This window comes from Neopelma chrysocephalum, unplaced genomic scaffold, assembly GCF_003984885.1.
Source record: "Neopelma chrysocephalum unplaced genomic scaffold, ASM398488v2 Primary Assembly neopelma1_66, whole genome shotgun sequence".
NCBI classification, from domain to species: Eukaryota; Metazoa; Chordata; class Aves; order Passeriformes; family Pipridae; genus Neopelma; species Neopelma chrysocephalum.
The window spans coordinates 3,362,496-3,376,470 of NW_020897725.1; the positions used below are offsets into that span (position 1 = coordinate 3,362,496).

General features: G+C 41.7%; 1 long non-coding RNA gene across 1 annotated transcript; it reads right to left on the reverse strand.

Annotated features, from left to right (window-relative positions):
* Positions 1 to 335: 335 nt before the first annotated feature.
* On the reverse strand, positions 336 to 13,391 carry LOC113968111. The gene is made up of 3 exons (XR_003534377.1): positions 13,158 to 13,391; positions 597 to 667; positions 336 to 417 (listed from the first exon to the last, which is right to left on the reverse strand). It is a non-coding gene; the product is annotated as an uncharacterized LOC113968111 (long non-coding RNA).
* Positions 13,392 to 13,975: the final 584 nt, after the last annotated feature.

Consider the following 13,975-nt stretch of genomic DNA (forward strand, 5'->3'; position numbering starts at 1 on the left):
TGGAGACTGCACATGTGCAACACCCACACCACCTGCTCTACTGGCCATGCTTCCTGGGAATTGTGGACCTCTGCTGAAGGCTTGTTGACAGGACTTTTCCCAGTGATTGAGTTAAAGTCCTGTCAGAAAGGTTCAGTGCTTTTTCTTCAGTAGTGCTGCTCCCAGTCACAAGTCAAATAACCTTAAGAATTACATCCAAATTAACCTCTCCATCACCTCCTATTTCTTTTCAAAGTCTTCACTGAGGATGCTTTTCTTCACACATTGGATATTCTTGGATATTATTATTGTTCGGAGTTTATTTTATTGTTGAGATTACTGTGTAATCTTGTGATCCAAGAAGCAACAAATATCACAAAAGCTGAAAACACATGGTCTTTTCTGCTCCATAGGGCAACTATCCAAATGATTTGGCCTCTGGAAATAAGAAAGACAAGAAATATGTAACAGATACTCTGATTTATTTTCTTCTGTACTCGAGCTAAGGTTTGGCAATTCAAAAACAAAGGCTGAAGATTTGGTTCTCTATTATATCAGTTTTACACTGGAATAATACTGATAGAGTGAAGTAAAGAAGCAGTTCCAATATACATTACACATGTCAGACTGGTGCCAGGGGTCTCTGGACTGTTTCAGCCATTCCTGATGAAAGAAGTTCAGAGAATCCCTGTAGAGCTGAAATAAAATGGGGGGTATTAAATATTGAAGATGATGATAATGTTAGGGATTAGTGTCAGAGCCTATGCTTAAATCCTTGCATAGTGGAACAAAGTTGGTTTTAAAACTTCTTTGGTCAGTGGGAGGCTGTACAGCATTATAGTGAGATTTTTTTCAACCACACAGTGTCTTCACATGCCAACTCTCCCTCTGCTGAAACCTTGGCAAACCTCACCCATCCCCTGTCATAATGTCCTGTGCACACACCCATGCTTTGCCCATTGCACTCTTCTGGCTCTTCCCTGGCTCTCCTTGGGAATAAATTACCTTGATCCCAAGCTCTGTGATGCCGATAATCAAGTGCAGCCATTCTCTGTGATGAACCTCAGCTCCATTAGCTCTGGATCCCAAGCTTAGTGAGCATGTAGTATTTCTGCATATTGTATCTGTTACCAGCTAAGGATGGAGGGAAACCCCCACACCGCTAGCCAGCTGGGTCTGCTGAGCTGTACAACCCTGAGGGAGAATTTTGTGGAAAGCCACTTAAACTAGCCTTGCAGAAAGCCTTTGGTCTGGCATTTGCTGTCCTTCCGCTGGAGGCCTCTGTCAGCGTGACAGAACTGGCATAAGTGGTTTGGTTGTGATGGGCAACAAAACAAGGCACAGTGGGACAAGTGATACTAAGTTTATCCACTAAGCAACAGCATCAGGATCATTAGATGCCAGTACCCATATGGTATCCACAGTCCTGGTCCTTTGCCCAGCTCTGCACTGCTCCGCTTGGTCCTTCCTCCTGTCCTCACGGCATGCTAGGAGTGTTGTAGTCTATCCGTGTCTCTCAGGCTACCCTCTCTTTGTCCTCTCTCCTCTTCTCTTTGGAGAATTCCACTGGGGTCACATCTCCAGTACTCAGGTGGAGGGTGGGGAGGGGAGCTCCAAGGCCACCTTACAGGCTGAAATCTCCCTGGGATAGATCCTAACCCCAGCCAGGTCACGCCAGTTTGAAGAAAGGGTCAGTAATAGAAAAGAAACTATATGCATGAAGAACAAATTTGTAGCTTTCACAAAGTTTAGGATGTTAAAAATAAGTTTTTTTTTTTAAAGTGTATAATTAGACTTAAGTAGAATTCTAGTTTTAAAATAAATGAAATGTAAATCCCAAAATCCTGAGTTCCATTTGTTCTCCCTGGGTTTCTTTCTTCTCATTTGTAAAATGACCACGTACAGAATTTTTTCACTTAGCTGCAAGTTAAAAGTTGCTAGCATAAGGAAGAGCAAAATCTGATGATGATTCGTAGAACAAATACAATGAATGTTTCAAAACTTCAAGTTACCCTGCACCATCAGTACAGTGCCTTAGTAATATTTTGACTATGAAGATCTTGCAGCCTTGTAGTCGTGTGGTTCTTAGCTCCCAGAGAGCCACAACCACATGGTAAAATGCTATTTTGGCTTTTCCATGCAGGAATAAACTCACAAGGACTTGCAATTGGACCACAGCTGGTTTTCTACTAAACAGCCATCCATTATTAATGAATTGCAGGGATTAAAATCCAACCTGGATTTGTCCTGGGTTTGTGGTGCCCACGATATTTTTCTGCTAAGATGACTGGATTCTGAATCATGGGAAAAACTACAGGTTTGTGAATTGTATGCAACGTATTTTCTTCTCTCTAAATTTCTGATGGATCTCAGGATGCCATGTCTTTTCATCAGTCATATCTGCCTTTGGTTTTAAAGCATTTTGTGCCAAATCTCATCTGCCTGATTTTATCATCCTCTTATAATTCCTTTATGCTTCTCAGAGTGAGGATTTCAAAAGCGAGTTAAAAGTTCTGTCAACATCTATATGGGAAACAAGAGTAGGGACATTATATCTTTCTATATTTCCCCCTAGGACAGACTAGTGCAAATGAGAGAAACTCGTTTTTCTTCTGGAAAGAGATTCTGGGTCTCCTTCTCACTAGAAGTTTTACAAAAATTCTTGCCTCTTATTAGATATGAGTTCATCTGAGTTGTGAGAAATTCATACACTATCAATCATCAGATGTATTAATGTATAGATATGTATAGATTCTCTGAAGTTTTTGTCAACTCAGCTTCCTAAGGAGGCTAGGCAGTCTTTACTTAAACCGTAAAGAATATGTAATCTCTGAAAAAAAGAAAAGAAGCAACCTGAAAGCCTCCTCCTACCATGCTGTTTTAAAATAGAAAGCTGACTACTGTGTTCCTGATTTTGTGCTGCAAAAAAAAATTATTTTCAAAGCAGATAAAATTCAATCTTTTGTTTTGAGTGATTTGAAGAGTGATTGCTTTTTAAAAATGTATTTTTTGTTTAACATCTTTACCAAGATCAATCTGCAAGAGGTTAGGTAGAGGAGGTAAGTCATTGCCCTGTTAAATGAACTTAATTATACTAAGGCATACTTAAGCAGGTGGACTTTTTTAAAATACATGTTTTATTCTCATGCCATTTATTATTTGGTACTCTTCTACCCAAACAAAGGAGAACAATACATTTAGAACAGTCTTTTTACAATGTTTTTATCTTTTCCTGCTGCATGGGAGTTAGGTGTGATCAGCAAGGATATATTTCTTGTTGGTTATAGGGAGAGTGCTCTAGCATTTTCAATGCTGGATACATAAATTAATTTTTATATTTCAGATTAAGACATGACAGCCTTAGTCAGTGGCTTACTGTGGGTCAACAACTTATTCTGCTGTTGCAGTGCTGTTAGCACTGCCAATGCTCCACCGCGGACCATGTGAGGATGTGACAAACAGCAGCCGCACACTGTGCTGGCACTGGGGTGATCCCTGTTTTCATGTCTGAGGCAAACTTACAGAATTTGTCAGGGGCCTGTAGCCTTCATGGCAGTACAGGTACAGCATCCAAGTACCAGTACTGCACATTACATCATTGTCACACCTCGCCATGGAACCAAGGCATAAATAGTCAGTGCCAATGTGTAAATAGAGTCTATCTCATCAGCAGCCCTTCTGAGCAACATCAATTGTTTGGTAAGCCACAAGTAGCTTGGAAACTGGGAGATGGCCTCCTTTGCCATGATTACTTAATAACTGGAAAACCATGGAAGATCTGTGCTGACTTCCTAAACTAATCATCTAGGCACAATTTCTCTATCCAGACCATGCCAGGTAAGTCAATCTTCTGGTTACTGAACAAAAGCAGCGTGCATGGATGCTTCAGCCTCAAGGCTGGTACAGCCCCCGCAGTCCTGTAGCCTTCTCAGGAAAAGAAAGCCTGAAAATGGGGGTCCCCATAGAGTTTATTCTGCAATTCATACAGCAATAAATCTAGTATTCAACCCTAATCATTCTCCAAAACATTTTCACCCCAACACTAATAGCTAGATTGCCCCATAACTGAGGCAGATTTTATGAAATTTTGTCTAGTTCAATTGTACTTTTAGTGTCTGGATAGCTTCCAGAGAAATTAATCTCTCATCTCTGCTTCAGGAAACAAGGTTAACTGTAGCATCAGTTTAATATATGGCTCTACATCTTTAGAGACTTCTGGATCTTACAGTTGCTTTTCTCACATACAATTAGACTCCCAAGTATTCATTTCTGTCTAGTATTTATCAGACTTCCTGTATTATCTAGTTTCAGTATCTGCTGAGATCTCCTTCACCGATTGCCACAGTCCGCGGGGGAAAGGGAATTGGGACGCGGCACTGCAATGAGGGTCCGGACACAGGTGAAGGTTGATGGAGCAATGCCAGTTTATTGAGGGAGAACAGGGACTTAAATAGGGTGAGTCTGAGGGGAGGATTCAGAACCGGGGAGGAGCTTGGGACTGACAACCCAGGGAGAATCAGGATTGGGGGATAAGGGAGAGGTAGGTGTAACTCTGGGGTATCTAGGGGAAAGGGCCAATGGGAGCTCACTCTGCACTGCGGCAAACCTCAGCCAATCAGTGTCAGAGGAGCGGGAAAGCAGGGGAGAACAAAGGAGTAAACAACTTGAGGCGGGAAAATCTGAGGGAGAAGGAGGGCTAATATGGAGGTACATGAAATTTCATAAAAAGCCAGTAGCAAACAGGGGTACAATAGTAAAAGCACATAACACAAGACAACTGGGGAATAACAGTCAATTCGTGGTATGAAGTCTATTCCGTGTATTCAGAGTCCATAGTCCATTTAATTTCCGTAGATTTCTCTCCATGCCTTGTACCTTTCCCAGTCAGACTCCTGTTTCTCCACAACCGATGTTCTTTCCTAGCCAAACCAGAGGGCTTCTTTCAGTTCATGTCCCACTTAATGCAGTGTTCAGGACCACTGGCAATTCCCCAAATCTTCTTCCTTTTCATCTTATCCTTTGGTGAGCCTGTGCCCTCTGCTTTCTACTTTTACATCAAACACTGTTCTTTCAGCACCTCTGGTAGATCCTCCCACTCCCTCTCCACTACCTGTTGGCACCCTTCAAATTTGCACCCTTAGTCCTCCTCCTTTTACCTTTATAGTCTCTATTTTGACTACCTCATCCTCCCCAACAGTTTCTGTTGCTTACTACTTTTTTTTCCCTCCTGTTGTGAATTTTTGTCTCTGATATAGCTTCTTTGGTGTTACCTTACCATTTCAAACTCTCTTCAAATGAGACTTTTTAGCTGTCTCAAAGATTTTCTTTTCTTCCATTTCTGTTTGTTCAGAATTTTACTGTCCTTGTCTTGTAGCCTTCCTGTTGCCTTTGATTCCTCATTCTCTCCGTCTGTCCATCTACTCACTTGTTAAATGTAATTATTTTATTCTATGTGACATTAGCAAGCCTAATCATGAGCGTTTATCTTTATTGCTAAAATACTTGTCCATTTCTACCCTCATTTCTAATCATCCTTTTGCTGAATCTGAAATGAATTTGCTAAACTCATCTTCACCTTCTCTTCTCTAAGCATGTCTTCTTCCAATCTGAATCATTTCACCTGCTTCATGAGTCTTAATATGTAATACTTTTGAACACCTTGGATAATCTGTCTGTCCAAGAAATATCTGAATTTACCTACAAACCACTGCACCCTGTTCCTCTCTTTCCCCCACTTTTTTTGAGTCCCTGGGTCTTCATTTCATTGTCCTTTTTTTCCCAGGCTTCATTTGGGGAGGAGTAAATATTCTAGGTCCTGTTTTTTCATCCTATCTCTGACATGTGTGGGCAGATGAATGCCTTTAATGCTGTTATGGTGCTCACACTACCACCAGCAGACATACTAGACACTAGAGAGACCACAGATTGATGCAGTGGGATGAGGCTTCTGAACTGAATTTACTATGCCCCTTTGATTAAACACTGATTTATTTACATTGCCTTCCAGAATGTCTCATATTAGTGCTAGTGATCTGCAATTGGTATGCTTCTATCTCCAGGGAGAGATGGGGAGCAAAAAGATAATAGGGAGAATTTTTCTATATTCCCTATATTAATAGTGTTAGATGAAGGCACAGTCTCATTCCTTCATGAGAAAAAGTAAGCACTTCCCTGCAGAAGCCAGCTGGGAACATTAAAATAGGGCAATGAGAACATGTAGCCAGCATTTTAGCCTGAAATAAGCAGTGTGACAAGTAATGTCTTTGTCTTTTTATGTATTGTTTATAGGATAGGCCTTCAGCAATAATGTTCATGGCATTCCAGAAAAAATGGCTTTTGCAGTTATTAAAATGCTGAGGTGTTTACTTTCAAATTACATGCTGCAGCATTTTTTTTCTCTTGGGCACCAATCTTTAAGGAGACACATCAATAAAATTCATCAGTACTGACTTAATTATGTCTCTTTCTAATTCTAATTGCTCAGCTAGGTGTAATATCCTCCTGGGGACTAAGCTTCAACTGCATTTTTAGGGACTGTGTGAACTAGCACCTTTCTTAGGTATCACCCTGGCAGCACCGGAAAAAGTTCAGGTTATTACCATGGAATATGCACAGTGCAGATTTCCTGATGCCATGTTGCCTTACTCTGACCTGCAAATGCTGCCACCAGAGGCTAATGTAATAGTTATTGGATTTACTGCTGAGTTTGCCAACCAGGCTGTCAACTGTATATCTGCTGTGATACACAGTTTTGTAGAATAGACAGCAGTATGCTTTAAACAAGACAACACTAAAACCTTTTGGACTACTTGAGGGACAACAAGTAACCATAAACCAATCATTTCCATTAGCAATTAAGTCTGTTCTGGAATTTAACTGGTGTACCTCAGTGGAAGAACACTGTTACATGAGATCTCTGGCCACATGATTTCTCCATTTTCAACTGCATTAATTTTTCTGTACCTTCAGATATTGCCAAGATCATATTGGATTTGCTTATGGGTCTGTGTTAAGTTGACGTAGCAGAAGTGGATTATTCATACATTTTCATAGTTTGTGACTAAATGACTGTATAAAATGGCAGTGAAAGAAGAAAAGAATGAGCAGTATGTAATATATAATATTAGCAAGACACTTCCCACCTTTCAGCCTTCAATAATTGAAATTCTTTTCTCTCACCTTTGGAGGGAAAATACCTTCTATTTTACATTGAACATTTAAATGGCTGTTTCCTGTTCTGTGTCTGTAAAATCACAGAGTCATAGAATCATTCAGGTTGGAAAAGGTGTCTGAGAGCATCAAGGCCAAACTTTGACCAATCACCACCCTGACAATTAGACCATGGCACTAAGTGCCATGTCCAGTCGTTTCTTGAACACCTCCAGGAATGGCGACTCCACCACTTCCCTGGGCAGTCCATTCCAATGTTTAACAGCCCTTTTCATGAAGAAATTGCTCCTGATCCAGCCTGAATCTCCCCTGGCACAGCTTGAGGCTATGTCCTCTTGTCCTGTCATTTGTTGCCTGGGAGAAAAGTCTGATGCCCTCCTGGCTACAGCCTCCTTTCAGGTAGTTGAAGAGATCAATAAGGTCCCCCTGAGCCTTCTTTTCTCCAAGCTAAACACCCCCAGCTCCCTCAGCTGTTCCTCACAGAACTTGTGCTCCAGACTTTTCACCAGCTCCATTGCCCTTCTTTGGACACATTCCAGCCCCTGGAATGTGACGGGCCCAAAACTGGACACAGGATTCAAGGTGCGGCCTCACCAATGCTGAGCACAGCGGGACAATCACTGCCCTGGTCCCGCTGGCCACACTGTTTCTGATACAAGCCAGGATGCCATTGGCTTCCTTGGCCACCTGGGCTGGCTCATGTTTAACCACTGTTGACCAGCACCAGGTCCTTTTCCTCTGTAGAACTTTTCAGCCACTCTGCCCCAAGCCTGTAGTGCTGCAAGGGGTTGTTGTGGCCAAAGTGCAGGACCCAGTACTCGGCATTGTTGAACCTCATACTGTTGGTCTCAGCCCATTGATCCAGCCTGTCTAGACACCTCTGTAGAGCCTTCCTACCCTCCAACAGATCAACACTCCCACCGAACTTGGTGTTCTCCGCTTAGTACAACCCAGCAGGATTCAACCCTGACAAAAATCTGCAGCATAAAAACAACCAGCCATTGAAATTTACTGGTAACAGACAATGGAAATTGTTAACATTCAAGTGTGAAAAGTTCACCCATTTTTTAAATTTATCATATGCACAAATGTTAATTACATTTTTAAATGCCTGAAGCCTACAAATTTTGAGAGCACAAAAGAAACTATAGTAACCTGTTAGACACTTGTCCTTTTCTTGGACTTTTCTTTGGCACCCTCTATAAGTGAGTGCTAATAGAAGGGCTGACAACACAAGTGCATTTCTGATGCAAAACACCAAGGACAGGATGAACGGTCAAACCTTTAAGAAAAGAATGGGGCCTTTTTGTTGTGGAAATGAAGCTGCGATAATGTTCCCAGACTATAAACTGGCAGCCTGGAATGGCAAAAACCATAGGAGCTTTTTCAAATTCTTTATCGATGTCAGCAGATTTTTTTTCTTCCTGTTGGGGTTTTTGTGAAGAAAAATGTGAAATTTTATGTGAACAGTTTGTTACTGTATATAGCTCTTAGCAACAGGGCTGCAGAACATAAAGGCAAAGATTTTATTGTCCATTCATGAGCCTATTAGAACTATTAATGAGATAAAAATTCTGTGACTGAGGTGTTCTGTTTCCAAAAATTAAATAGCATTCAAAAATTAGTCTCTGCAAAAAGTCAGCTGTGGACAGGAATTCTTAGTAATCTTTACATGACTTCTTGTGACTGCTTTACTCACCACATGAAAGAGGCAGAACAGCCTGTTGCACCATCTGTCTAAGGAGGTTGGTAATTTAACACCATCATTATTGTTAATTTATGTATTATATTTCTATCAGTACCTAGATGTCATGAGTGGCCTCTAGGTCAGGTCAGTGGGCTGAGGATACCTGGGGTGCGTTGCCAGCCTGTCCTTCTCTGCCCCTGTAAAAGCCTTCCTCTCTCCTGCCTCCCTCCTCCCAGCATCACTTGCATCTCCCCAGTCCCCTACAAAGACCATACGGAATCTTCTTTGCATTGTCTCCTTGTCTCCAAGTATGAGGGAAAAGAAGGTAAATTTTCCAGATGGGAACCAGTCAGGGGGAGATACAGACTACCACCAACATTTATTAGGACACATTTTGTGAGTTAAGCTATTATTAATAATGAAACAAAGCTGTTAATGGTACTGTCCATTCAGTTACCCCTCTCAGTTGTTCATTTTACTCAGCTAGAGCAGCAGTAAGGAGACCAATCCTGGGCATTTACTGAGAAGCAGAGATCATACCAGTGCACCAGTGGCTTTTAGGAAGGTGTTCTGAAGTCCCTTCCTTCGCTGTACAAGCCCTGTACAGCCCTGTGGTCTGTGGCTGCATATGGCAGCTGCCACCTCCTTGGCTATGATGTGAGTTATAAAATCTGGTGGTGATGCTCTTGCATGGTGATAGCCTTGGACACACTCCACAGGCTCCTGCTGTTCTGAATTTATCAACTATCTTGGATTAAACCAGAATAAGTCTCCAGAGCTCATCACCTTTTGTGAGACTTTCACACACTACCTCTCTGTGTGCACTTTTCCTCTTGCTGTTTTCTGGTAACAGTTTCTGTGTGCAGACATTCACCCAAATTCACGCAGAAGTCGGGGTTGTGACAAGTATCAATAAAGTGTGAGCAGCCCTTGCTGTGTCTCCCTGCAGTATGAGGTGGATGCTCTGTTTGTACCATCCTGAAGGAAATTTCCATACAGGGATAAGTCTATGCTGCACATTGCATCATGGTTTTGAGCTAATTCAAGCATCAAAGGGATCTCCACCAGTTCAGCATGGTCCTTCATGCCAGAGAAGCCTGGTGACTTTGCCTGTAGGAATGTCCTCTTTAATGAGGCACATAATTTAAAGCTAGCACAGTTGCCTCTGTCCTGCACGGCTACTTTGGCTGTACCCATACAGCCAGATAGAGCATTTGCCCTGAAGAACACAGAATTGTGGCCAGAACATAATAAAGAAAAATGGCAAAATGGATATAGAGAAGGCCTGAAATACAGTGAAGGTCTCTTAACCCAGCCTGCAACATGACCCTACAGACCATACTGCCATGAATCAAACCTCCCCATTTTCATAACGCTCAGATTATTGCCTTTTTTTCTCTTTTTTTTCTTTTTTTGCCTTAAAAACATTAAATAGACCCACAAGACATAATCAAGAAGTTAATGACAAATCTGGGCAAAAAGCCCAGAAATGCCTTGTGCCCAGTTGCCTGTCCTGTGCATTAAAAATTCCTTATTCTTTTTTATTTCTTTTTGCTGAAATGAAAACTATTCTTAAATTCAACTTAAACTTCATTGCTAAAAAATTCTGCCCTGATTCAGCTGAGGCAAGGCACAGTGACTGCAGAGAAGGTCTGAAGCTGGTTTTTCCCCTTCACTTTGATGAATTCTTTTTCCAGAAAGGCCAGCATACATCTACCCCATAAAACAGGAAACATGAACTTCAGATTTTTCAGCACTAATTACCCAATCAGATTTACCAGGTCTACTGAGGCACCACCCATCCGTGGAAGTGTTTGAAGACAAGATCAAACCACTTTGCAGTCAGTAGGATGGAAATGTAACTGATTTGCGCTTGTCTAATATTGCCAATTGAAGGATGAGCTAGGTCTTCATGCATCTTTGCACTGGAGGTGGCCAAGAATTGATAAAATATGTATTTTACTAGTAATTTTACTCAAGCTTTGCAGGTATGGCAAGGCAAGAGATTGAATATACAGCTCTCCTTAGCAATGCACAATCATTCTCTAAATCTGTTATTCAGGGACTGCAATGAACAGTATAATCCTCTTGTTTTCCCATCTCTGCCTATGAATAGTCATATATTTCACTCGCATCTGTATTTGTAACATTTTTAACCTAATCATCAAGCAATATATATGCAAGGAAGATAAAATACAATTTCTACTCACTGACCTTTCAGTCCCTTAACATATAAATTGTTTAAGAAAGCCTACTGAATATTTTCTTATCTTCTGTCACTGGAAATTTCATGCTCCATGTGAGGCTTGGTAGGATGTTTAATATAGACACTGCGTGGTGTGCTGATTGATGGGACACACTGCAACCCCGACAGCTTTCTGTGATTTAAAACATAACAAACCACAAAAAACCACAACAATCACACAATATTTCAGAAGCACACATTTTTGGAACCAAATTTCACCCCTGTGATGGCCTAGGCTCCCTTGGGACTGGTTTCAGGGTAGGGAGGAGGGCTGGGTAAGGTCCCTCTCCAGTTACCAAGCTGCAGGTCCCCACCCCTGTCCCTCAGGGGCAAAGCTCCAACCTATTAATACATCCTTCGTGTGAAGAGATTAGAGCAGGGGACTGTGCTCTGTAAACATTGGTCTCCAGGACCATATTCTGGTGTGGTAGAAAAGCCATCCAAAGTGAGCTTTAAATGAGAGAGACTGAGTCCTGGAAGCAAACTGATTGCAGTAGTGCTGTGTTTTGCATCAGCAGTCTTAAGTAAAATTAATCCATGTGGAGCAGTCTTATAACGCAGCAGTATGGTTTCTCCAACTTACACTTTTTATGTAAAAGTAGTTCAGGTACCTGCATATCCCTGCAGCCAGCAGCACCAATGTGTGCTGTGAAACCACACTGCAGCTGCCTCAGTTAAATAAGGGAGGGGCTGGATTTAGCAGTGGTTAGAGACTGACTTGAACTGTGGCATCCCCACTAATTGGGTTGTTATCTTAACCTTTAACTTAAATTTTGTCCATGTCCATGTTTTGACTTCAAGAAAGCTGAAGTGTTAAGGAAAGCTCAATCCTAGCCAGCAGCTAGAGTGAGAAAAATGTTGAAGTTACAAGAAGTCACTAATGCCAAATCCAAGCATTCTGGCTATCGCATCACACATTTAAGATAATTGATGAGTACTTGTGAGCTACGCAGAGGCCAGCTAGGGTAAAAAGCTACTGTCTAGGTGCAAAAGAGAGGTTTGATTAAAGTGGAAGCAGCTGATGAAGGCGTCCTTGTGCTAGCCCAGCTCCAGGTTTCAGCCCCTCAGATCAAGTGAGCATCCCAGGACCTCCCCATCACGGACAGTTCAAGTTGAAACGCCAGGGAGCTCAGCACTGGGCATGTGCTGCAGCAAGGGCCTTTCAGGCAGCAAACTCTGGCACAGCAAATGCTGAGGGCCCCATCAGCAGCTCTGAACATGCAACGGGGCACTTGCCGAGGCTCCTCTTCCAACACACCATTTCCTTTCCATCTGCCTGACATGTGGTGGCCAGAGGCAGCTCGCCTTTGGAGCCTTGTGGTGTAAGAAGGTTGTGTCTATACTGATGGCATTCATAAATGGAACTCTCCACCAGGCAGTAAGGTGGGTACCTTTGCCATTTATTCTGTATTTGCTGAGTGGGTTTTGGTTGTTGTTTTTTGGTTTGTTTTTTTTTTTTTAAATCTACTCCATGCGAAAGAAAGAAGCTAACAATGACCTTTTGAAAGACAGGTTTCTTCAGTAATGCTTCCACTATGTCAGCGAATGCTAAATATCCAGTGTATCTCTTTTCTCTTATCTTCCCTTTCAAGAACGTTATGAGAAATTGAAATGTCCATAGCATTGTCATATTAAAAAAAAATTAAACTTAATTTGAAACAATTATTCAAAGAAAAGTTCTAGTAAAAAATTTATAGACACTAGTTAAACATTAATAATATTCAATGTATTAAAATACTGACAATGCTTTATACTTTGTCATAAAATAGGAAAGTCAAGTATCATCCCTATCCCTTTTTGCAATCAGCTTCATAAATCTACATCAGAGAAAAGCACATTCCTAGTCCAATTAAATCTGTATAATGAAATATTTACATATAGTTTATGACTTTGGGTTATAGAATTATTAAGAGTTAAATCCAAAACTGGATTGTATTTCCAGTACATATATTTTATTAATTGTACTTTCAGAAAGATACTTACAAAGTTAGGATGGGAAAATGAAGAATAGAGAATATAGAAAAAGCAATATCAGGACTATATAGTCCTCAGAAATCACAGCTATAATTTGCTTACCCTGATTAGGATACAGTCTCAAAATTATTCTTCTCAGTGCTGTCAGCAGGCCAAGGATGTGATCCTTCCCTTCTGCTCAACCCTGGTGAGGCCACACATGGAGTGCACTGTACTGCCCAGTACGAGAAATACAGACATACTGAAGAGAGTCCAATAAAGGGCCATGAAGGTGTTAAGGGTCTGAAGCATCTCTCCTATGGGGAAAGCCTGAAAGAGCTGGGACTGGTTAGTCTGGAGAAGAGAAAGCCTGGAGAAGAAATTGTGGGATCTTATCAATGTATCTAAGTAGCTGAACAGAGGGTACACAAAGGACAGAGACAGGTTCTTTTCAGCAGTGCCCAGTGACAGGACTGGAGCCAATGGGCACAAACTGCAATACAAGAAGTTCCCTCTGAACGTGGAGAAACACTTCTTCACTGTGAGGGTAACCAAGCACTGACACAGGTTGCCTAGGGAGGTTGTGGAGTCTCACCTTGGAGATATTAAAAAAAAACACCTGGACATGGTTCAGGGCAACTGGCTCTGGGTGGCCCTGCTTGGTCAGAGGGGTTAGACCAGGTGACCTCCTCTTGACCTGTCCCTTCCAATCTCAACCATCCTGTGATTCCTTGAAAGGGACAGGACCTGAATCCTGTGTTCTGAAAGACCTAAATTAGATGAGTTTCCTCTGTTCTTCTTGTAGCCATTTGCGAATTTCCAGTGATCCTTCTCCATGAAAGTGGTGGTCAGTCCAGACAACTATCATGTGTTCATGCAGTTTATAGGCTTTCAGGTGATAGTTGTTGTTGCCCGTGTCATCCACATCAACCCAACTTGCA